Source organism: Lycorma delicatula, chromosome 2 (assembly GCF_047948215.1).
Source record: "Lycorma delicatula isolate Av1 chromosome 2, ASM4794821v1, whole genome shotgun sequence".
Lineage (NCBI taxonomy): Eukaryota > Metazoa > Arthropoda > Insecta > Hemiptera > Fulgoridae > Lycorma > Lycorma delicatula.
In genome coordinates, this window is record NC_134456.1 from 39,671,819 (window position 1) to 39,699,486 (window position 27,668).

The following is a 27,668-nucleotide window of genomic DNA, read 5'->3' on the forward strand; positions in this document are numbered from 1 at the left end:
TTTTTTTTTGTAAGTAAAATATAAAATTATCGGGGGAAAAACGTTGTAAAACAAGATAATTAATATCGCTGGAGGAAGGAACCGTCTAAAATTTTAAGATACCAGATCATCTGAAATGCAAAAAACACTTACAATATGACTGAATTATATTATTATAAAGAAGTAAAAAAAAAATTAATAGAAAAAATATTAAATTACCTTACAGCTGCACTGATAAAATTGATATATACAAGCCGTATAAATAACAACTTTAATTCCAGTAAATTTTTTCATATATATATTACAAACAGCTTTCCATAACTTTTTTTACAAAATAAGATATAAATTAATGTTTCATATTTTCTAGAATGAAAATAAAATAATAAATATATAATCAAGTGGAATTAAACATGTAAACTATAAGAACGAGAATAATTTATTGATTTTAAATCCTCAGGCTCAGTAAATCATAATCGATTGCATACCAGTAACTGGATTACAGTCTCTCTTTTTTTAACAACTCAATATTTTTTTTATAAATCTAAATGTATATTTCAAATTAGACAAAATGGATGAGCGGATCTTTGTTTCAAATTGATAAAAAAAATTATATTAGTTTTTATATTTTTTTGTTTCTTATTATTTTTTATTGAATTAACACAGTAAAATTTGTAACTATCTAATACAAACTGATATTAAAGAAATGCTGTTTTAAAAAGTTTAAGTCTCAATCCATTTAAAATTATTTCTGAATTCCATTTATTAAAATTATATGAATACAAACCAGCCTTTTGTTTAAATTATACGTCCTAAGTATTGGTATTAAATATCTATAAGCTTTTTGTAAGTTATATCGTAACATAGTAATGAAGAGGAATTTTTAAAGTAAAAAAGGGTAACTAACTAGGTCTTCAAATAAATAAAAATATTTAAATGCAATACTAGAGATTGACGCATGTAAATTGGAGGAGTGGGTACTAGAAAATATATGAAAAAACTGAGTGTTTGTTTTAAAACGTAACCCAAGCAAAATAACTTTTAAAAAGTTAATACAACTTCGAATGAAGAGGTTGGCAGTATTGCTGTTTTATAATCGCCTGATATAATTTTCTATTATTTTTTTCGTAGTTAGTTATTTTTGGTTATCTGTTTTTTTTTTTTTTTTTAGTTTTTTTTTCTTAAAAAGAAATGATTCTGAATACGGAAGAAAGGATCTTTATTGTGGAAATTATTTAACCACTAAATATTTTATTTTGTACCAAGAAGGTTTTCATTTGCAGTTCCCGGGTAAGAATATCAAATACATTTTCAGTTCATCGTTTCATAAAGAAATATAGAGGGGCTGATTCTGTTTACAATCATACATACAGCTGAAAACGTTCAGTGATTAATGGCGAAACACTGGAAGATGTTAGGATAAGCCTTTAAACTCATCATACAGATTATTACGGAAACATGCGCAACAATATACAATGCCTAATATACATAAGCCATACCCAATTCATGTATCACATGAATTATACCAAGTTGATTATGCTGCTAGGCTCCACAGTTTTTTTCGGGACAGCATTAATGTATTTTTAACACACAAGGCTTGGTTTCATTTGAGTGGTTTTATTAATAGTCATAATGATCGCTACTGAAGCTCCAAAAATCTTCATATAATCCATTCACGACCTCTACACTCACAGAAAATCCGTGTGTGGTATGCAGTTTCCAGGCGAAGAATAATTAGCCCCATATTCTTTGAAAACACTCAATACAGACTTATTTCTTTTATTTTTCTCCCCCCCCCCCCGCCTAAACGGACCCACAATTAAGAATAACTCAGTCCTGGGCATTGAGTTAACTCTAACTCTAACGGGCTTCTCCGTCTACCGGCTTTACATCCCGCATGACGGTCGGCCCGCCGGTTGGATCTTTTGTTTTGCGCCTGCCTCTAACCCCTATTGCAGAGCCGCCAGAACCGGGCATGCCGATCCTGACACCCACACACCGCGCCGGGTCTCGGTTCTTAGGTGCCTTAGCCTCTAATGGGAACCCCCAAGGGGATCCCCCACCGGAACAGTGGTCTTAACTTCCTCCCCGTTGACATTAGATGACGTCCAACTGACTGGAATACCGTAATTCACCTGGAATCTCCAGCTGTTCTTCGGAACCGGCACACCTCGGCATGTCCACCCTATCGCCTTCCAGTGGACGCCGTAGATAGTATATGCGGCAGAGGGTCTTCCGGAGCCAGCTCACCGATGCTGCACGAATCCGCTGCTCCTCCCAATCTGGGCAGTGAATAGCGTGTGTTCCACCTAACTGCGTTCAATGCAGAACATACAGGTCGGGGCCTCGCGTCTGCTAAACCGGTGTAGATAAGCCGTTTTTTCCCCTTTTCTTTTTCTTCACCCCCCCCCCCTGGGCCAGACCCACAATTGAGTATAACTCAGCCCAGGTGGCTGAGTTAAATCCAATTCTAACAGGCCTCCCCGCCTACCGGCTTTACATCGGGCATGACAGGTCGGCCTGCCGGTTGGATCTTTTGTTTTGCGCCTGCCTCTAACCCCATGACAAGACCTGCCATGACCTGTAAACATTTGTGTAACATAGTAATTCATGTCCCGGTATCTCCTGGAACATCACACTATCCGGTCCACGACCAATCTTCTAGTCTACTTCGCCTTCCCACAGGTCCGCCAACGTTCTTGCCAAGTTTGTAGAATCGCCGGCCTCGTCAAGGCTGCGGCCACTCGAAGATAAGATATTCGAAGATAATCCACACACCATTAAAGAACTGAAAGCCAAAATAACTCAAGAATTATGAGAAATTGGACCAGACACACTTCGAAAGTTTGCACGGAATATGAAAAAGAGGCTTGCATTGATTAAAACATTTATTAAATGTTTTAATCAATGTAAATGTCAACATTTATTAAAAAGATTTGATTTCAATATTATTTTGCACAAATAATTGTAATACTTAAAACTAATGGTAATAAATATAGAACTTTATTTTTCTTTAAATTAAGTTGGGTTTTAAAGCACGGTATTTTGCATCAATACGCATAGTAGAAAAGAGACTGTAATGTGCGTAGTGTGGTTATAATTGTGATTATTAGTAAGTAATTTCTAGTAATATACGCTTTAGAGGTTATGTTTCAGTTAGTTAGTAAAACTTTATTAACTAAGACTAGCAGGCTCTGTTCTTTTAATTTTATATTCAAAGCTTCATCAAAAGTGTCGTAAACTTAATGCTAGTATTTAATTTTTAAACAGTTTTCTTGACAAAGGAGAAAAAATAAGCCAAAAATAGACTTTAAAATAAAACGATTATCCACATGAAGGAAAGCAATCGTAATTTTTTTAGACAATAAATAAAAAGGAAATGTATTTATTTTTCTTTTTTGCTATTCTTCTCGTATTTTCAAAATTTCTACCCAAATTTTACAGATGAAAATTGTAATCCTCGACAAGTATATATTATGCTTCATTTGGCTAAGTCATTTTAAAATAGGTAAATCTTTCTAACGTATTTTTATTCTTGTAATTCTTATTGACATATTAAAATTTTATATATCTAATTTATCAAACTTTTTTGTCACTTCATAAATATGACATTCATCAAAGTGAAAATATATTCTAACTATTATTTTGTAGGCAACAAAAATAATGTCAGTTTTTTTTTATGGCAAACTATACGCATTCTCCATAAATAACTTCATACCTTAAATTTCCCCAACACCCATTTCCAATACATTAAAAGGAAATAATTAGTAGGTTACAGCCCTTTTCTTTATTTCGACATTATATTATAAATAAAAATAATTAAGATAGACTAATACTTGAATCATTAATTTAAATTTTATTTAACAATCACCATAATGATTCAAAATTTAAAAAATAATAATAAAAATCAGATGAGCAAGTCCTTATATATATATATATATATATATATATATATATATATTTATTGTGCAAGTAACCGCAACCGCAACGGTTCATATAGGACACGAAAAATTATAACTAATAATAAATAAAACTTTCCCATAATAAAACTGTGAATACTGCACTTCGTGCAATGATTTTATCATTTCATCAGTAATATAGAATGATGTTTTTTTAAACTGTATTATTCAATTATTAGAATTTTAGAGGATTATATGATTTATTACTAAAAATTTAAAAATATATATATATATATATATATATATATATATATATATATATATATATATGAAATCATATTGAGTCATTTGTTTCATAATTTCTTAGTGGAACGTGTGAAAGACTCTTCAAGTTTAACTAATGTAAGAATCAAACAATCGTTGCGTTTATATCACATATTCCTGAAATTTCTTAGTTACTTTTTGATTATTTATAAGTTATTGTAGTGTTATTTTTAGGAAATGTATTTTTTTATTACTAAGATTGGTATTAAACGTTTAATAGATTATATTAAATGTAATAAAATTATACCGATAAAGCAGTAGTATTTAATTCATTACAAAAAGTTAAAACTAATTAAGTAAAGATTTTCTCTAAAAAAAATTTCTAAACTTAAATATAGAAATATTTAAATTAAATGAATATTGTAATTTTAAATGTTTATATTATTCATTAATTTAGCTAAATAACATTTTATGAATTCCTACACAGTTCGTATTTAAATCATCAAATGGCAGTAAAGTAATTAATTAATGGAATGTAATACTTCATATGATACAGTAATAAAATATATATATGATTCAATAATAATAACTGTTTCATTAGTAATCAAACCGTATCATTTTTTTTTAATCCAGATTTTAGCTTCCAGCAAGAAAATGCTATTTGTATAAATTAAATTTCCACTTACCAACAATTTAAAAACTGTAAATCCTAATATTTTCGGAGCTGTTACCCCATCTTCAGGAATGAAGAATTAATTAATTGATTTGAATTAATATAAATTCAAATCAATAATCGTTTTTAAAATTAAACTGTTATATTTATAATAGTCGGTCGTCAAGAATAAAATTAATTCGTACGTCAATAAGACATCTTACAAACATGACGTTACTGTCTTATTGACGTACGAATTAATTTTATTCTTGACGATTGACTATTATAAATATAACAGTTTAATTTTAAAAACGATTATTGATTTGAATTTAAATTAACATCCCTGAAGCAGCTCAGAAAAAGTATTAGGATTTACACTTTTTAAATTATTGGAAATTTAATTTATATAATTGTATTAATACCAACGGTGCCAAATGCTTAGTAAATTTTTATTTATAGATTAATCCACGAATAATTTTTTTCTTCCCTACAATCAAACGTCATTTACATTGAATGACTATAAATTACTAAGATTAAATTTTAATTATTTAAAATTTAAAAAGGAAAGATATTGTATAAAATTCATATCAGATGAATGGCTTATATTAAGACTTTAATTTTTAAGAAATTAATATTTTTTGTTTAATAACTAATTCCTAGTTAATTTTTTTTCTAAATTTTTATTTTCATTAGAATAACGTAGAAAAATTATTTTTTTTTTAAATTTACTTAAGACAGTAATTTTGTAATCATAGAAATTTATTAGAGGGAAAACTTCAAAGAAATAAAAAGGATAATTTAACTTTTTTATACTTGAAAGGAATTTGGACAAAATTAATGTGCATTATAGAAACAGAACGTAAGGACTTTAAATTTTTTTTCTACTACCAGATGCTCGCGGCTTCAAAGCGTGCTTGAGATGTAACCATCGAAAGAGATTTGTTTCATCTTCAGTCTCAGCAGCTCTAGATGATGCTTGAAGTTCAGATTGTGAGTTTTTGTATCCTACGTTCTCTAGAAAAATTAGGGGGAAAAATCAAATCGGTTCAGTAGTTATTGCGTGTTTGAGTAACAAACAAAGTTTCAGATGTTTTTGTTAGTATGATAATATAATTTTTTTTGTAATGATGAAATTAAAACATTAATTCACCAGAGAAAATTATGAAAGTTTGTAAGTAGAAATAAGTAAATGAACTTTTGTAGCGTAAGAAAACCGTTAGGCCTAACCGGGATTTAAATCCGGAATCAATAACAAAAATAATCCTTTACTTACCTTATAAAAGAATAAATACGTATTTTTCAGTTAGGCTTGATTTAAGAATAATTGTTCAAACTATGCATTTATAAAATTAGTCAGTACACTTTTACACTGACAAAAAATTATGTACCCAGAAAAAAATAGTTGTAACTAATCAATTATTTTTTTATATGGTTTTATGTTTTTCAACTATTACTTTTTATATTCTTTTCACGTAGAGTTCACAAAAAATAGTATTGATTTTATTGTATAGTTTATTATTATTATTTTGTTATGAAAGAGCGGGCATCAACAGCTACGGTCATTAGCCCGGTGAAAATTGATAACGTATGAAGTTAATTAATGAATTAAAATATGCTTTATGCTTACATCTAGATAGTAAATTTTACAAAATAATTGCACCTATCCAAGCAAATTTCTTAAAAAGGCATTTTAAATTTCTCGAAGGGATAATAAACAATATTTTCCTGAAGATGTTTAGAGCATTTCCATTACTATAACAAAACAAAAATCGTTAGTGGTGAACGTAACCTCATAATGATGAATAAATTAGCAGGGATAAATTTCCATTTACTCATCAGATAGTAACACTGAACTCAAAATTAGCTTCTCATATCAGTTTGAAAAAGCATTATTTTCATTTCAGATCTTTTATTTTTCAGCCTAGCGCTACAACTATGGAAGGGAAAGTATGGTAATTAGTCCAATTTGGGCATATGCGGTTTTCACCGGATCTTTACGTTTTCACACCTACGGCACCCAAAAAACAGGATGGAAATTTTCCGGATGTTCGTATGTACGTGCGTGTGTGTTCGGTGTCACACCCTAAATCACATTATATCTCCACAACTACTCTACCATTTTTGACCAAACGTGGTCAAATATATGGGGCGTTGCAGCCATTAAATTTTAAACTTAAAAGGTCAAGGTCTGATAATGGTTATTTTTCAAAAAATTTCTTATTTCCAAAAAATGGTTTTGCAAAATCGCACCGCATCCCAAAAAATTCCCTAAAAAACCTAGTGGCTAAGCAGTGGGTATAATGTTTCATTAGGACCCCCTTTCACCACAAGGAGCGTTAGTATAGCCCTGAAGTACAGCTGCTGTAGTCCTCTTCTATGTTGTAACGTCACAGGTGAGCGGTAGAATTAAAAAAAAATCAATGGTATTTAATGTGTAAAAAAGTATTTAAAGTGGCAACTAGTACCGCCATCCCCTTCTTTCTTTTTTATCCTCTTTGGCCTCTGGGAATTACCGTTCAGGTATTACTTCAGAGGATGAATGAGGATGATAAATGAAGTATTATAGTCTTGTACAGTCTCAGTTCGACCATTCCTGAGATGTGTGGTTAATTGAAACTCAATCACCAAAGAACACTGGTATCCACGATCTAGTATTCAAATCGAGTACCGCCATACCCGTGTAAATTAAATACGGTATACGCGCAAGCTTTAGTTTTTTTTTTTAATCGTTGAATTAAATAAACGAAGAAAAAGTATATTTAAATTAACTGATAAATATTTTAAATTAAGTAGTGTGTGCATATGTGTGTGTAAGAGGTGCATCAGAAAAAAGCCGCGTGGTGGTAAAGTCCTACAACTTTGTTGTCAGTTATTTTTTTGTTAAGAAAGCTACTTCATTTTCTAAGGATAAGCATGAGTTTATTTCTGAGACAAGTAATATACAATAAACTTTCTAAAAAAGCGAAAGACGAATTACAAATGAAATTTTTCCAGTTCTCAAACTGTCAGTAATATCTTTTTCTACACACACATTTTGTGACTGAAAATGTTCAGAATCAAAAGATTTCAGGACGACAATCATTGACGATTGAGAAATTTTTGAGGATACGAAAAAATGTTTAATATAATTACTCAAAAATTTTCTTAAAGAATTTTCCTTAAAATACAATTTTCAAAACCTACTACTTTTTATTGCAACATCAAAAGTTACATTATAGGCGATAGGATCGTGTATACATTGTTTATTTTAGTGACGAAATTGGTTTCACTTGCATTGTTAAGTGAATAGTCGATATTTTGGTTTAGTGACATTATTCCCGTCACCACCCCATTCGGTCGCCCTAAAACATACGGCCGAATGTCTATACGACAAAGAGCTACTGTGCCTCGAGCAGTTTATGCGGCCAGTCTCCTAACTAGCTCCTGGAGCTAATCTAATAGCGTGAACGGAGTAAGCGTAGTGCCAAGCACTACTCGCTTCTGTGTCCCACCGTTCACTTGTCATATATTAAACTAAATTGGGGTAGGCGCACCCCGTCTACACTAAAATATATGACTGTCATAAATATAAAATTTATTTCGTCAAAGACAGCAATTCGCTGCCACGCCTAGGTCGCTGAATGCCAGCAAGTACCTGTCCACCATTTACAGCGCCTGGAGCTATGGCTCATGACCAGCCATTTCTCGAAGATAGCCTCCTACAGCAGCGCGGTAAGAGTCTTTCCTCTTAAGAAATAAGTGATGCCAATTGAACAATGCGAATCATACTACACTTGACTCGCCGTTTGTGAGTGGCCAACTTTCCCCTTGACCTCTAAGTTGCAGGGTGGTCCGAGTTCTGGACCCCGCAAGAGAGGGACAGCCGAACATCATACGCTCGTTTGACTGGACCTCCCCGCAGACACACAGCTCATCAGTTGCCAGGCCTAACCTATACAGATATTGTTTTAAATTCGCTTGTTTGATGAGCAACTGGGCTCCCGATGCCCTTAAAAGTGAACTAGAGGCGTACCATCCCCCAAGTAATGTATAAATTTATACAAGGACCTTCCCTTACTCGTGGTGTGCGATTCTTGCTGCCATGCTTCCATCGCGAGACTCTGAAGCCTCCTTCGCAGGTGAGAGATGGATAACTGTATGAAATTTAGCTGCGGTGCATTGTGATCACGGTTCCGCTCCCGTTCAGGCCCGGCTCAAAACCGCATCCCAAATCTCTCTGCCTCTTCGCAATCTCCACATGGCCGCCCGAACTTTCACCGCTAAATTGATTGGTAGAGCCTTTCCCAATACAATGGTAGCCTCATAGGAGGTTTTTAAAAACCAGTGCGTACTATAAAGGCTCTGCCCTGGACACTCCTTAAATTTAGAATAAGTGCTCTATTCCTACCCAACCTATGCGCCCAAACGGGTGTCGCGGAAGTGGTCATACTCTCGAAGACACCTCGGTACACCATGTACAATTTACGGCCCGACAGCCTATAGTCCTTGCGAACAATTCTCCTAAGCTTGTGCACCACAGAGACGGCGTACGCCGTTATTTGTTTAAATTGCTACACAACTTTTCATCAAACAAAACATCTAGATACTTATGAACTCTAACTCAGCTGATTACACAACCTCTAAATTTAATGTGGGGGTTCCGACTGTATGATAATTTGTCTGTGCCCTTCAGAAGCATATACTTCGTCTTGGGCAAAGAAATTCTTAAATTTTGATTGTCCATCCAGCCCTTTGCATCTGACAAGGCCGCCTGCGCTTTTTCTTCCAGTTGTAGTCGTGAATTAACACGAACTAAAAGGAAACAGTCATCGGCGAAAGCCTGGGTCGTGACCATTTCTGAAAATGTCAATTCCAGAAATCCGTCGAATACCAGGTTCCACAGCCGGAGACCGAGAATGGAACCCTGCGGGCTGCCCCTGGTGCGGATTTTTCCACAACTAGGTGCGCATCCTGGAACAGAACCGTGCGGTTAGACAAATAGTTCGCACCACGGCTTGTAGGGCTTCCGGAACATTGCGGCGTTCCAACTCATAGAGAACGAACTCCAACACAAGGAAGAAAATTGTGCCTCTATGTCAATAAAAATTCCCAAGCACATTTCACTTGCGTTCTTAAGTGAATAGTTGATACAGCCAGAAATGGAGCGGTGAGAACCTTACCTCGAAGAATCATTACACGTAATTGAAATTATAATTTTTTCTGAAATTCTCGTCACCGATTAATCAATCATTTATCTATTTTTTTTTTTTTTTTATAATACCGTCTAGTCGGATAAGTTTATCGTGACTTAATCCATTAACTTATTGTACTATTAGAAGAAAGCAAATGACAATGCTGATTTTAGTAATAAGAAGCCATACTGCCAATAAAACGATGGCACGTTAAAAAAAATTGTTTCTTGCTTGTGATCTCAAAAGAATTATAATTGCTAACATTACTAGATCTTATACCAACAAACGATTTTCATTTTGTGAATAAATAAAAACGTGTAGAAAAATCTCATTATTTTGAGATTTCAAACTATAGTGTTTAAACATAATACAAATTATTACATTACGTCAATAGGAAAGAACCAGCATCCAGATCAAGAAACTCATTTCAACATTTACGGTAAAACTAAGGGAATAAATGAGGGAAATCCTTTTTTATTTTGATTTGAGTTTTATATTGTAAAAAAAATTTGATAGTGAAAATCTAAGTTGTGTCCTGTTTCAAACCCTTTACGTATTATCATAAAAGCAAATTAAGGGAATAAATGAGGGAAATCCTTTTTTATTTTGATTTCAGTTTTATATTCTAAAAAAATTTGATTTTGAAAATATAAGTTGTGTCCTGTTTCAAACCCTTTACGTATTATCATAAAAGCAAATGGCTTTTGGCGAGAAAGGTGGCCAAAATATCGATATATTGGGTACTAAGCATTACAGAAACACATGTCGATGGGCCGATATTTCAACTTTGTATTATAAAAAGGACATTTAACGGGTAGTAATTCATCTACAGATCAAATTTTTATTTTAAATGACTGTCTAACATTTGGATTTCACCACTTTTATTCAGCCATTATCAAAGTAAAATAATAATAAAATTTCAAAACACAATAATTTTTTTAAAAATAGGTGTAAAATAATTCTAATTACTGGTATTATTAACCAAATGCTCCGAAGTTATTACTTAGGTTCGATGAATCGACGGATTTTTCATTATCTATTTCGAATAATTTTAACTTAATTATGATGAGTTATTTTTAATTTAAAATTTTATATTTACTATTATTTAATTTTTATTAATAAATTTTATTTTTTGCTAAATAGTTTGGGAGTTAAATTAAAATCATCAATTTCAGTGTAAACTTTATAAATAAAAACCTAGCACAGTATATCATCAACTAAACCGTCTATAAATATTCTTACCTGATTTTTTGAACGTCTTAAAAATGTGTAACAATATTTTCTAATTTTTATTGTTTAATTTAGTCCATTAAAGAGCTTTTACTCAACTGTACCGCAAGTACTCGTAAGAATAAATTCTGTTACACATTTAGATTTGAAGTAATTTACCAGTTACAATACATATAAATCAACTAAAATAAAATTTCCTCATATTTAAAAATTTTAAATATAAAATTTCTGTAATATTAAAATCAATAGTCGGATCTAAATACTACAATTATGGGGGGAAATTAAGCTTAAATTAATATTGGTTGTAAGAATTATAAGTCCTTAAGGGTGCTAATTACTTGATCTTATAATCCATGCTAGTGAAGGAATTCGATTCCAATATTATTTTGACATGACAGCATAGGGGAACATGTTGACAGTATTGTTAAAGTATCAAGGGGCATTCATTACGACCCCTCTACATCACAGCCTAAGGGTAGGATAAAAACTGTGAAAAAAACAATCTTCTGTTGTAAGCCTTTAATCTGATCCCAGCAAGGCAAACTCTTCTAAAAGAATCAGCGTCTTATTAATGGTAGCAACATATTGTCAGTATTTTGAAAATAACAAAATCTATCACCCAAATCGTTAATTTTTCATAAATACATTAATCTTCTATATCTAATAAAACAAAATTAACAGTTTTATAAAATTATGAAAATTTTTTAACCATTAATTTATTAAATAATAAAACAACTGTACAAGTAAAAGATTAAAACATTTTTTTACACTTCTTTAGTGAATAAAAACCAGGTCACGCACACAATCATGTACATAGGCAAAATTTATATTTTTGTAATAGAGATATGAATATGTTTGAAAATTCTATGGTGCTGCACTTGAGAAGGACATACTTATATTAAACAATGGATTTGCCCTACTTTTTTCATAGGACTTCCATCAAAATTATTGATAAAACCCCATTCCCTTGTTTTTTTCTTTATTTTCCAAATGTTTCCATTTGTTTTTTTCTACATATGAAATATGAGTAAGTTAATAAATTAAATAAAATGAAAACTAGCAATCCTAATCTTCATATTAAGCTTATGAGATAAGCTTAGATTTAAAAAGGTTAATTCTTAATTCCTCTCAGGTAAAAAAAAAAAAATAATAATAATAATTAGATATAAATGAAATATTAAACCTTCTTTTTAATATCTGTCTCATTGGTAACACCACCAATAAAATTATTATTTTAAAATAAATCTGCACTTAAAATTTACTATAAATTAATTACAAAGTTATTATCATCATTTTCTATGGACTCTAAAAAGGGCACAATTAAAGAATACAATAAATTGTTCCATTCAGTGAACATTAAATTTAAAAACATATTAAAAAAAATTAAAACGTTTTATGGTTTTAATTTTAATTTTTGATTCACAATTTCTTCTTTATTTTTGATATTGGTATAATAATAGTGTTACTCGTTTTATATACTTAAATAATAACAAATAGAATGTATTTAGAGATTTAGCAGAAGTACTTTCAGTTTACATTTTGCCAATCTTAGTAGAAATAAGAAACATTATGGTAAAGAAAGCAAGAACTGTGAAAACGGAACAAAAGAAATAATCAAATGCAAATATGTGGAAACTTCAGTTCACCTCAGATCCTATCAAGCTTCCAAGAAAGGACTTTACGGTTAACTTCCGACTAATGACAGGCTATGACTACATACAAAACCATTTGCATAAAAGAGAAACAGTAAATTTCCTACTGTAATTCTCAGGGTAAATCTAGGAATTCATGAATATTAAACCTATCATTAATTGTATTGTTTTAAGAATGATATTCAAATGGTGCTGATATTTGCTAACACTAATGATCAATTCTACATGTGAATTTTTAAGAAAAAGTAGAAGTACTTCAAAATAATTGAAATTCAGAATAAAATAGCAAATAATTTTAATAAATCGTATATAAATGTAAATTTTAGTATCAAAAAATGTTGGCATAATATCAAAACATTGAATTTCTTAGAGATCAAGATGCAGTAGTCTCGTAATAATTTTAAGTTTGAATTTAAATATCTTACACATTTAGTTGTAACATATTTCATTCTTGAATTGAAATAAATTGTGACAGTTGCAAAAATGTACTATTTATCACTAAATAAATTATACAAAGCCTTACATTATGAATGAATTACTGAAAAATATAAACTATGTTGTGTCTGTGTATGTATGTATGTATGTATATGTGTGTGTGTGTGTGTGTGCGCGCGCGTGTGCACGTGTGTGTATTTTTTAAACAATATTGATGCCTATATTATAGAAAGGTTTTAGTTTTATTATTTTTATTTACAAAAGAAATAATAAAATAGAAAATTTATTGTTTTATTTTTTAAATATGATAATTTAAAATTAATCTTTAATCATAATTAAATTTTTTTTTGTTCGGCTGAACGGCTAATAGTATGAGAATTTGAGAATAAGAGGCAGCTTGGGATGCTATGGGTGTTCAAGTGCTCGTCTCCAGATTGAAACTTACCTGGTTGAATGAAGAGGTTGGAAAGGAATTATGCTTGAAGAAATATATTTGAGCACTAGAAATGATAAAAGCAAAGTGATATAAGGCCATAAGTAAAAGCAAAAGAAATAGCAAATAAGGAAAAATGAAGCTTGGGAATCTAATTATTGTTGCATTGAGAATAGGATAAGATCTGTGAAGAGTAGTGAACCTTGAAAAATGATGACAACAAATTCCAAATTCGAAATATTGTATTATTCACTGTAGGTTGATTATTTTTAAAGAAAGCTTTTGTAAGAAAATAGGATTGAATTTTCATCTATTCAGTGAAAAACTCCTTCTGATAAGGAATACATATAGTTACATAGTTCTACAGTGGATTGTGTTTTGAAAAATACATGGATTGCAGTGGTTACAAATAATCGCTTTATTAACCAGTTTGTAAAGTTTGGCCCCTCAAACCTTAAGAAAATATTGAGGACATTATCCTTAATTACGAGAAGTACGTGAAATTTACTATATTGCTCCAATTTATAAGTAAAGTAATTGTGAGGCTTCTCTAAGTTACAGGGGCCTAACTTTCATACCCTTTCTTGAATGAACGTACTGTAAGGTGTTTAAATATCTTCTTGTAAACAAAATAGCAAACAAACGGTCTGAAGAGCAATTGAAATTTCAAGTGGACAGATAATTATTGATAATATCTTTATACTGAGATTGTAATAATGGAAAGGGTATAGCGAACACCTATGAATCACATTTACTGATTAAGAAAATGCATAAGATACAGTCCTTGTGGTACAGTTGCTTAAGATAACAGAAAGTTTTGGTATCAGTTCTGGGTTGGTGAAAATTATCAGACTTGTATTATTACAAAACAAGTGTAAAATTCAGCATGGATTTGAATAGTTTGATGTAATATTAAGAGATTGCATTAAAGATGTGGATTATCACTATTTCTTTTTGAGATATTTTTGGACAAATGGCTTGGAACTTGGCAAAGAAAGAGCTGACATTTCGGGGTAGAAAATTCTGATGATAGTGCAATTTCTTCCCTGACACCAGAGAGTAAGAATGATTTGTTTACATTGTAAGGAGAAAAATTGGAGAAAGAGTATCATAAATTCAAAGATAGCCAAGAATGAGTGTATTTGGCCATTGGAAAGAATGAAATGTATATTTTTGCTACCAGGAAACCAGAGCCAAGTATATCGGTGTTAGTTTAACAGAATGAAAGTTTGCATGAAATAAATAATAGAGCGATTGAAGTTAGAATAATCACAAAGACTATGGACAAAACAAAAGCGTAAGAACATGGTTATTAAAATGGCAATTTTGATGGGGGCAGAAGTCAAGAGATCTTACTTAAAGGTCTAAGTTAATTAATCATAAATGAAATGGATCCCTCTGCTGTAATTACAGAAAGATACAATGACTGAACTGAGTAAGAAATGATACTAAAACACAGAGAACATGTATCTCTGGAGACATCTTCATTGAAATGTAGGCAAGATGACTTTTTTGCATTGGGCAAGTCAATAAATGAGACATATATGACATATAACTGACTTAAATTATATAGAAATATATATAATGGATGAATATATTCATAATGGATATATTTATACCAACATGCATATGTCATCACACATCAGAAGTTTAATTTATGTATTTCGCTAAAATAGCCTGACAAGTATCACATATCAAACTTTTTATAGGGAAAGGAAGTAGCAGAATGGTTTCCCGCTGTCTTTTCCACTGACAATTTGAATATCAAATTGCCAAACTTACCAGAACACAGGTGATATTCACTTCTACAAAGGTTACTTACATTTTTATATTAAAGGGGTTCCTTAGTTGTAAAGAAAACAATTTTGAGTGCCTCTTTTTCACTTGCTTTTAAATTGTCTCATCTACAGCAATGGCTGTAGATGAGACAATTTAAAAGTGTAAAATAATAAATGTAAAATAATAAAGTAATGTACCCTTTCTCCCATTTATAAAAAAAATATATAATGGAAATATTAAGAGGCCAAAGAATTGACTGAAAAGAAAGAAAAAATTAAAAGAATTATATTTGAATCAGAAACTCACAGATGCTCAAATTGAGTTGGTTGCCCCCAGGTAAAGGAGGAAGGCTAGGATACTACCTTTCAGCAAGCAACCTTCTTTATTATGAGTACTGAAGATAAGATCAAAGATGCTTAGAAGAAGATAAAGTCATCAATGTAGGATAAAAGAGAATAAATAGTTTGAAGTTTGTAGAGACATGAGTTTTGTATAACAGTATATTTAACAAACAAATGATTTCAAAATTAGTAAATAATCTTCCTTTCAAAGAAGATGAAATAAGAACGACTGTTAGAAAACTAAAGTAATGATGGTAGGAGACAATAAGTTAATGAATGTCTGCACAAAAGAAGAAAGAATCCCTCATGTAAAACAGTACAGACCTGTAGCGGCTCACGTATAGGCACTGTAGAACTGCAGCACCCCTTATTTCCACATGATGTTATCGATAACATTTAACATAATGAGTCCTTTTTTCTTTATACTTGTACAATATATAATTAACATTAATGTCAATACCCATCCCCCAGTTTATGAAAAAGATACAAAAATCTTTGTAAGGAACTGTGCACTTCATAGTTCCAGCGGCTTGGTGTTTGGTTGTTGTGCATATGCACACATAGCTGCATGTAGGCGTGCAAGAGAGAGTTAGCACTGTTGCTCCCAAAGTGTCGACCCCGGCGTGCTGGTAGAAGGTAGTTTTTTTTTACTACGCATGTGTATGGAACGGTCCCTTTTCTAGTTGATGGAAGGAATATGAAAGTGGTTTATTAGTTGTTTTCTCAGTAGTGATCAGAAGATGGCCGAAAGCAAGGGCTCTTTGATTGCCAAATCTCTCCAAAAACACATTGGAAAGGCAAAAGAGAAGGTAATTAGTAAAAACTAATTATGTATTCATTTCAGTGTACATAGAAATTTAAATTAAGCACCACTGAACTATAGTGATTTTAAGCGGACACTTTATTAAGTTATTAAATAATACTACTAAAAAATATTATATGTATTGACATTTTATTAATTATTTAGTTAAACTGAATATGGTTTTTAAGCACATCGTGCTTAAAAACCATGTACCATATTCTTGAATGTGATAAAAGTAAAATTTAGATTGTTGTCCTGCTTCCAGCTATTCTATTTGATTAATTTTTTTCGGTTCTTTTATTTTAGAGAAAACTTTACCCATTGCCTTGAAAAGGATTAGAAAAAAATTTTCTGGAGCAGCACCCTCACTAATTTTAGCTACGAGCTGCCACTGGGTACGGACACTTAAATAAAATGTTAGCAGAAAATTGCAAACATGAAAACAAGAAAAAGAAATAAAAACAATAATAGCAACTATTAAGAAAGCATTTAACTGAAAGAAACAGTAATTATACAGTAAGATGGAAACCTACTGACTGTTGAAGAAACATCCTGAGAGATGTTATGTTTGGAGTGTATTTCTGTATGGATTTGAAACATGGTCACTAAAAAATGGTAAAAAGAATGACTTTAAACTGTGTGCATGAACAAGATTTCTAGAAGATGAAATGGATAATCAACATGAAAAAAGCAGAAGGAATGAGAAGAGTTAAACTTAATCAGAATAATGTGAATAGAAAAGCTAATTGGATGGTTAAAACACGAGAGAAGAATGAATAAAACAGTGCTTGAAGGTGCAAAAAAAAGTTGGAAAACAGAGCAAAAATTAAACACAATCTAAAATAAAATAGAAGGAATCAATTAAAAGTTTATATTGGAATCGAGGAGAAAGGAGATGTATATGGTAGAAGAGTAATACCTTAAAGCTCATCATCATATGGTCATAATTTGGCTGACAATCCTATGAAATAAAGCCTTTTTATCAACAATAATTTATACATGTTGCCTACACGAGTAGGGAAATTATACCTTTTAACCTCTTATCCTGTACTAGTAGAAAATTAAGAGATATATGAGCATACAAATTGTTATACGTGTTTGTTTTCAAAAATTTTGTTTGCATTAAGAATCAACTGAGAAATAGAACCCTAAAGAATTTTTTTTTTTTTTTACTTTTAAAGGAACTATTAGACTACATATAAAAAATTAACAAATATCGTAAGTTTGTTTAAATTCCAATTTCATAGTTTCTAATTTGTTTACATTATTCATTCAATAACGTTTAAAATCATATAAATTTATTATGCTTCATTACCTATGCTACGTTCCAAACTAAGAATATACGAGGTGTATGGGAAAAGTAATGAGACTGACTTATTAATAACCAAAGTTTTTATTTTTTTCAAACAACAATATTATCCCCTTCAAATTAGTTCCCTTGGGCAGCTATACACCGGCGGAGTCGTTTTTCCCACTCTTGGTAGCAGCGCTGGAAGGCTTCAACTGGTAGGGTTTTTAACTGGTCGGTTACAGTCTTTTGAATGTTCTCCAGAGTTCCAAAATGACGTCCTTTTAAGACATCTTTCAATTTCGGGAAAAGGAAAAAGTCAGAAGGACTCACATAAGGTGGAAAGGGGGTGGGGGTTGAGAAACCGTAGGAATGCGTTTTAAGATCAAAAATTCCCTGATGGAAATGGTCGTGTGACACTGAGCATTGTCATGATGAAGCATCCACTTGTCTGCAATGTCTGATCTCATGCGAATCACTCTTTTCCTGAGCCTTTCAAGGACACCTTTATAAAACACTTGGTTGACGGTTTGTCTTGGAGGAATAAATTCTTTATTCACGTTACCCCTACTGTCAAAAAAGCAAATCAGCATGGTTTTGATCTTTGATTTGCTCATTCGACATTTTTTTGGTCGAGGAGATGACGGAGTGTGCCACTCTTCGCTTTGCCGTTTGTTTGAGGATCGTACTCAAATATCCAGTATCACCTGTGATCACACGATTGAAGAATTCTTGGTCATTGTCAATCCTCTCAAGAAGATCAACGCACACGTTTCTTCGATTGTCCTTATCTTTCGTTGTGAGGTTTTTCGGCAACAATTTCGCACAAACCTTTCGCATGTCCAAATCGTCGGTCAAAATTTGATGTACGGTAAAAGTTTTTAAATTTAACTGTTCACTCATCATCCTTATTGTTAAACGACGGTCTGATCTCACAAGAAACCTCACACGCTCAACGTTTTCGTAAGATTTTGAAATTGAAGGTCTCCCTGAGCGAGGTTGTCTTCAACGTGTTCTCGGCCTTCCAAAAATGATTTGTGCCAGCGGAAAACTTCTGCTCTTGATAAGCAATGTTCCCCATAGGCCTGTTTCAACTTTTCAAAGGTCACACTCGCGGATTCCCCAAGTTTAACACAATACTTGATTGCACAACGTTGCTCTAAATTCCGACGCTCCATTTTGGTAACACAACTTCACTGATGGCGCTGTCAAAAATAATGTGTTGACTGAACGGAATTGAAACTCATATTGAGAATGTGGAAGAGATGAACAAACCGATCTAGCACATACCGGTAGTCACAGTGTTGCCAGATCACTCGCAGTGTTACCAATCTCATTACTTTTCTCACACACCTCGTATATGAATACATAAAAAATAATTTAAAATATATTTTTAGGTCGTTTATCAACATTTTAATTTATTAAAATGAATCTAAAAAAAGTGCAATATTTGTTAATAATACCTTGAATACGTTTTGTATTCTAGTTATATTAAAATTCAACTTTATATTAGTTGAATATTAGGTTGAATTTTAATATTAGTATTTGTTTAATATTAATATCAGTATCTTTAATGTAAATATTGCATAAATAAATTTATGGTAACAGCGTTCTGGAAATGTGTAACCATAATAGTCCATAACTCTTTAAATAGGTATATACTGAGTGCATCAGGATGTTCTGAAAATTTCATTAACCATTCTACTCATAGAAATAATGGAAAAAGTTTATATAAACATATATCCTAAAATTCTTCGTTTGCGTGTTGCAGCTAGTGAAAGATTTCGCTCGGATTTCAGCTACCCTGGTGTAATGAGGTCGTACTAGATTAAAATGTTAATTAAGGGGCAGAATTAGTGATTTCATACGGTTTTAAACCTGAAAAATTGAATAAAGTAAGTAACAGAACCGTATATGCAGTAATTTTTGACAAATATGGGATGAAAACCAATAAATGAGGGTAATTAATACTGTTTTTATAATTTTATTTACAAACAGTGAGTGTGGGTTGTCACATTAGTACATTTTTACATTTGTCGGAAAGTACATAATGTTCCAAAAAACCAATTTTTTTTGGTAATGTGAAAAATTTGTAAAAACAAAAATGTACTGTTAAAAAATATTATTAAAAGATGTATAAAAAAACTGAAAATTACAGAACAATTTTAAAATTAAAAATAAATAAATAAAAATTATTTAAATAATAATGTTTTTATTAATGACAAATAAAATAGTGTACTTAAAAATTATTATTTCAAAGTTGGCATTAAAATACTGAATAACAAGCGCAATACTGTATTAAGTGTTTAAATCATTCTATAATGTACATCAAGTATATTGGGTACTGTGAACTGTGCTGCCGTTAGCGTTAGGTTTTCTGAGAATTTTAGTTTGAACGTTAACGGTTTCCCGTTGAAGTAATGCCGTACTTATTTACAACAGAGAAATACGCTGATATAGTATTCATTTTGGGCGTGTGTACTAGTAATGCTAAAACTGCTGCAATAGAATACGAAATATGTTTTAAGAATCCCAGAATCCCTTTCCCAAAACAATTAGCGCGACTTTTCGCAATTTTCGTGAAATAGGTTTACTACCTAGTATTCATACCAGCTACAAACGATCTGTCCAACATGACGCTGTTATAAATTAAATTATTAACGATGCATTTCAGCACAGTCTAAGCGTCGTACACAACATCTTTCTAAACGATCGGAGTTTCGCATTCGATGGTTTGGAGGATACATCAAAAAAATGTTATCCTTATCATAAACTGCCATTTCAACATCTATAGCCAGGTTTTGTTTAAAAGTTTTATGTGTTTATTATCCATTTAACAAAGTTATTTCTACGTCAAACACAAAAAAACAGGATTTTTTAATTATTATTTTAGTTTCACCCCAGATCTCTCAAAAACTGCTGCAGATACCGTTCTGGAAACTATTTTTTTCGATTTTTCAGGTCTATAACCCCAAGAAATCACTATTGCTGCCTTGTAATTAACGTCCTAAAAATTTCAATACGACTTCATTTCACCGGGGTAGGTGAAATCCGAGCGGAACCTTTCACTAGCCGTAACTCGCAAACGAAGCATTTTAAGACACATGTTTATATGAATTTTTCCATTATTTTCAGAAGTAGAATAGGTTATGAAAGTCCGGTAGAGCTTTGTAATACACTCTGTATATATGTTTTGAATTAAAAATTAGGTGTGGTTTTTTGAATCCACCTCAGTTTTAGTATTTAACCTTCTAGTTAAATAACTACTAAAATTAATGGTTTTTTGTTGTTTTTTAAATTATGAAATTTTATTAAGCACAAAAATTTATTTATTAACAAACAATACACATTTTTATGAACATCAATGAACTGTAAATATAAAATTAAGAATATTATACATATTTTCCTAACAAAAAAACAGGATTCATATACTATTAAAAGAATTGTTTCATGTAAACCCTATAAATTTATCAAAAAACAACTGAAGTTTCAAACTAACGAATATTAAACAACTCTACTGAGAAATTATTATTTTATTCCAGAAGAAAGATACATAATTTCTTTTTAAATATACAACTGTTAAATATCATATTAATAAATGAGAGATATAAAGCTTCATATATAAATCAGAATGTCTGTCTGCATGATTGCATGATTTTATTATGAAAGCTTGATTCTACCACCGATAGATGATTTTTTTTTATTAATTTATTTACTGAATTAGGTAAGCACCAAAACTTAAACAGAGAGCCTGTTGTTTTCTACATCATTTTTCGTGTGTTTTGGGGTTGCTGATTAAATCACGTTCTACGTATAAAAAATCGCTCCAGAAATAAATTTGTAAAAAAAAAAATACATTTATTTATAATTATTATTATTATTTTGTGACATTAAAATCGAGAACTTTTTGAAATATTAGCTATATAATTTTATTGTTAAATGATTATTCCAAGTAGAGAGTAAGTATAATCGTTCCTTACGAGCACTATGAGTATTAGAAATACAATTTAAATTTATGATTAAATATATTTGTTTGGATGCACTTTATTTTCATGTTATCTTTCCGTTTTATGAACAATTAAAGCTAATTAGCTTTTACAACAATGACTTTGTTTATTTCAATTTGCATCCATTATCCCCATTTGTGCCTGTTATACTGTTTGGGATTACGAATGAATTTAGAGGAATACGCATCAACTACATAACCTGTTTTACAGAAACTTGGTGAATAAACTTATTTTTAACTTTTTTAGATGTAACAAATTACATAAATTTTAGTTTTGAAATCTTGGCAAATTCTGATTTTATTTTATTTTTTATATTTACAGTGAGTAATACCTTACAGTGAAATTAATGGATTTATAAAATAACTAGTTCAAAAAAGAAAAAGGGAGAAATAAAGAGACATTTACTATTTCTCCTTTATAGTAACTTTTTGTTTAATTTCCTGGCATAATAGCTCTTCAACTATTCTGCAAGAAAGAAAGTATAGTAATCAGTTAAAATATGGGGTATCAGTTTTCAATGTTTTATGATCGAAAAAATAAATGTTTCTTGTTTTTTATCCCAAAAAACAAAAATTAAAAGATAATGTTCTTACAGGTAGAAAATAGTATAATTAAATGTATATTCCTCCTCTATGAATCATGAGACCTTGCCGTTGGTGAGGAGGCTTGAGTGCTCAGGGATACAGAGTAGCTGGACCGAAGGTGCAACCATATCGGAGAGGTATCTGTTGAGAGCCAGACTAAGGAATGATTCCTAAAAGAGGGCAGCAGCTCTTTCAGTAGTTGTTAGGGGCGTAAGTCACAATGACTTAAACGGCCATATCAACATCACTCAGTCCTCTGAGTACTGCGCAGCTGAAAGCAATGGAAAACTACAGCTGTTTTTTTTTCCAAGAAAATGTGGCTCTGCATTTTCAAAAGCAATAATGGAGGAGCCTTCCTTGGTAAAATATTCCGGAGGTAAAATAATCCCCCGTTCGGATCTCCGGGTGGGGACTACTAAGGAAGGGGTCACCAGAAAAGTAAAAAATAACATTCTACGAGTCGGAGCGTGGAATGTTAGAAGCTTAAAAAAGGTTGGTAGGCTAGAGAATTTAAAAAGGGAAATGGATAGGGTAGAATGTGTATACGAAGAGATTGATGAAGCAATTAAACACGTAAAAGGAGATGAAAATTGAATAATAGTTGGAGATTGGAATGCAAGCATTGGAAAAGGCAAGGAAGGAAATATAGTGGGTGAATACGGGCTGGGCAAAAGGAATGAAAGAGGGGACCGACTTATAGAGTTTTGCACGAAGTATAATTTAGTAATTGCCAACACCCAATTTAAAAATCATAATAGAAGAATATACACTTGGAAAAAGCCAGGCGATACTGCAAGGTATCAGATAGATTATATCATGGTTAAGCAAAGATTTAGAAATCAACTCGTGGACTGCAAAACTTACCCTGGAGCAGACATTGATAGCGATCATAATTTGGTGATAATGAAATGTAGATTGGGGTTTAAAAACCTGAAGAAAAGGTGTCAGATGAATCGGTGGAATTTAGAGAAGCTTGAGGAAGAGGAGGTAAAGAAGATTTTTGAGGAGGACATCGCAAGAGGTCTGAGTAAAAAAGATAAGATAGAAAATGTAGAAGAAGAATGGGAGAATGTTAAAAAGGAAATTCTTAAATCAGCAGAAGCAAACTTAGGCGGAATAAAGAGAACTGGTAGAAAACCTTGGGTTTCAGACGATATATTGCATCTGATGGATGAACGTAGAAAATATAAGAATGCTAGTGATGAAGAAAGTAAAAGGAACTATCGGCAATTAAGAAATGCTATAAACAGGAAGTGCAAACTGGCGAAAGAAGAGTGGATTAAAGAAAAGTGTTCAGAAGTGGAAAGAGAAATGAACATTGGTAAAATAGACGGAGCATACAGGAAAGTTAAGGAAAATTTTGGGGTACATAAATTAAAATCTAATAATGTGTTAAACAAAGATGGTACACCTATATATAATACGAAAGGTAAAGTCGATAGATGGGTGGAATATATTGAAGAGTTATACGGAGGAAATGAATTAGAAAATGGTTTTATAGAGGAAGAAGAGGAAGTTGAGGAGGATGAAATGGGAGAAACAATACTGAGATCTGAATTTAAGAGAGCATTAAAAGATTTAAATGGCAGAAAGGCTCCTGGAATAGACGGAATACCTGTAGAATTACTGCGCAATGCAGGGGAGGAGGCGATTGATAGATTATACAAACTGGTGTGTAATATTTATGAAAAAGGGGAATTTCCGTCAGACTTCAAAAAAAGTGTTATAGTAATGATACCAAAGAAATCAGGGGCAGATAAATGTGAAGAATACAGAACAATTAGTTTAACTAGTCATGCATCAAAAATCTTAACTAGAATTCTATACAGAAGAATTGAGAGGAGAGTGGAGGAAGTGTTAGGAGAAGACCAATTTGGTTTCAGGAAAAGTATAGGGACAAGGGAAGCAATTTTAGGCCTCAGATTAATAGTAGAAGGAAGATTAAAGAAAAACAAACCAACATACTTGGCGTTTATAGACCTAGAAAAGGCATTCGATAACGTAGACTGGAATAAAATGTTCAGCATTTTAAAAAAATTAGGGTTCAAATACAGAGATAGAAGAACAATTGCTAGCATGTACAGGAACCAAACAGCAACAGTAGCAATTGAAGAACATAAGAAAGAAGCCATAATAAGAAAGGGAGTCCGACAAGGATGTTCTCTATCTCCGTTACTTTTTAATCTTTACATGGAACTAGCAGTTAATGATGTTAAAGAACAATTTAGTTTCGGAGTAACAGTACAAGGTGAAAAGATAAAGATGCTACGATTTGCTGATGATATAGTAATTCTAGCCGAGAATAAAAAGGATTTAGAAGAAACAATGAACGGCATAGATGAAGTCCTACGCAAGAACTATCGCATGAAAATAAACAAGAACAAAACAAAAGTAATGAAATGTAGTAGAAATAACAAAGATGGACCACTGAATGTGAAAATAGGAGAAAAGATTATGGAGGTAGAAGAATTTTGTTATTTGGGAAGTAGAATTACTAAAGATGGACGAAGCAGGAGCGATATAAAATGCCGAATAGCACAAGCTAAACGAGCCTTCAGTAAGAAATATAAGTTGTTTACATCAAAAATTAATTTAAATGTCAGGAAAAGATTTTTGAAAGTGTATGTTTGGAGTGTCGCTTTATATGGAAGTGAAACTTGGACAATCGGAGTATCTGAGAAGAAAAGGTTAGAAGCTTTTGAAATGTGGTGCTATAGGAGAATGTTAAAAATCAGATGGGTGGATAAAGTGACAAATGAGGAGGTATTGCGGCAAATAGATGAAGAAAGAAGCATTTGGAAAAATATAGTTAAAAGAAGGGACAGACTTATAGGCCACATACTAAGGCATCCTGGAATAGTCGCTTTAATTTTGGAAGGACGGGTAGAAGGGAAAAATTGTGTAGCCAGGCCACGTTTGGAATATGTAAAACAAATTGTTAGGGATGTAGGATGTAGAGGGTATACTGAAATGAAACGACTAGCACTAGGTAGGGAATCTTGGAGAGCTGCATCAAACCAGTCAAATGACTGAAGACAAAAAAAAAAAAAAATGTATATTATGTTTGTATCAGTATTTGTAATATTTGTATACATAATATTTTATGTATGTACATACTTGTGTTTAGAACTTAATAAAGTTTAAACCGATTTTGCTGAAATTTGGCAAAGACTCGTATATTTGGGCAATTTGTATTTATGAATGCCCCTAAATACGAACTTTTGCGCACGGAGACCATTTGTCAGCTCGATATTATCGGGTCAAAACTAGATGTCCTTGAGAATTGAAAAAACCGGGCCGAACGGATTATAGTTGAAATTTTTTTCAGGTACCTGGTAAGATAACGGATTGCCGAGGGAATTTAGGGTTCCACCTGGTCTTTCCTGTGTTGCGGTTTTGGTGTTACGGTTTTTTTTTTGTAGTGTTTTGTTTATTTAGTTTTATTTTTAAGTTGTTTTGTTATGGTTGCGTGTTGAACTCAACTTCTAACCTATCGGGTAGAAAACCTTCCGTAGAGAGCTGTCCATCATCCCCGAGCACCCAGGTTCTTCAGGAAAAGGATCGTGGGGCTCGGGGATGAGGGACAGCACTCTGCGGAGCTGCTGTTCGCACGTGCTTGCACGAGTGGGCGATAGCGATAAGGCAAGACGACTCTCGCACCTCCGAGCGAAAAAGACCGAGTCACGGCTGCCTGGGCGGGGCTTGTGCCCTTCCGAGGAAGTTTGAGGCGATGGCACCCCTTGGAGCTGAGCTTATTCTTAGTGACGAATCCGGCTCCAAGGGGCGGGGAAATTGAAGGAGAATAAAAAACATACAAAAAAATACGTTCGTTATTCTACAATCTCTATTTATATAATTTATACCAAAATATTTTTTATTTAATATATAATTTATTATACATTTTATTTTAATCTATTTATTTTGCCTAATTTTTTATTAAAATAAGTACATTTATTATAGTATTCCAATATTTATCTGTGAGAGATCCACGTATACAGATAATTGTGACGATTATGAACTACTAAGTCGAGTAAATATTTTTCGATGTTCCCATTTGTTGATCAGATTGTCTTTTTGTCCCTATTCCCATTCAGATCAAGTATAAACCTAAGACATTGTCAAAATTCACAAAATGATACAGATCAGAAATTTTTCTTTTTTGCATATTTCCTTTTTTGTTGAGAATTTGTAATGACCCTAGTTAAGCATAAAGTTAAGCCATATTATGTACATTTTTTATGTTTTAGCAGCTGAATAATCTTACTTCCCTTAAGTTTATGTTCCTAGCATGTGATATTGAAAACATTATTTTGAAGATTTGAAGCAAATTAAAAATACTAAATAGAGAATGATTCAAAATCAGTACTTTTAGGACCACTCTTACATGCCAGTTGTCAAATTATTCTGTTAATACAAATAGAAACCTTAAAACTTAAAACAATCACTAGAAATAGTTTCATCACGCAGTAAAGAACCTCCCACCCTTTCAAATCTCTTACTTTTACATACAAATATATTAAGATTTCAAATTATACGGTTAGTTTTAAACAATAAGGAATAGCAAATCAATTCTATTTTTATTAACGTTTAAGCTAGTTATTAAGCTTAGGCTATTTTCATACATCAAAGTTAGTATTTATTTATTTATTTTTTTAAGTTTTTGTAATATTCAATCATTTTATGTATAAGAAAATTAATCACGTGTTACACATTGTAATATAATTTTATTAGGCAATAAAAATATGTTTAAACACAGTATATATTTTTTTAATACTCTTATATCCAAATATCTAAAAACTTTTCTTATATCAATATTTTTAAAGGAAAAATTTTGAATTACTGTTTATTTTACTTTTTAATTTTATTTAAGGGAAAATACATCCTAAGTGTGCATTGTAAAATAATAGGTTCATATATTCTCGATACAGCTGTTTTAAATTAGGTATGCTTTACAAGCTTCCAATCAATATAATGGGTTTTTGATGACTCCAAAATGAAACGAAAAGTATAATTTCCTTACCAACTATGGCTGAGGAAAATTACTTATTTTAATTCAAATTTTGAATTTGATATATCATTAATTTTCACATTTTAAAAATTTTCATGCAGGTTAAAAATTAAGAAATTTAGAAAAATCTTAAAAATTCTGATAAAA

The 27,668-nt window shown here is 31.7% G+C and overlaps 1 long non-coding RNA gene across 1 annotated transcript in view; it reads right to left on the minus strand.

Moving 5' to 3' along the window:
• The window catches only part of LOC142320162 (uncharacterized), a 262,225-nt gene that overhangs the window by 234,293 nt on the left and 264 nt on the right, over window positions 1-27,668 (minus strand). The window lies entirely within an intron of this gene.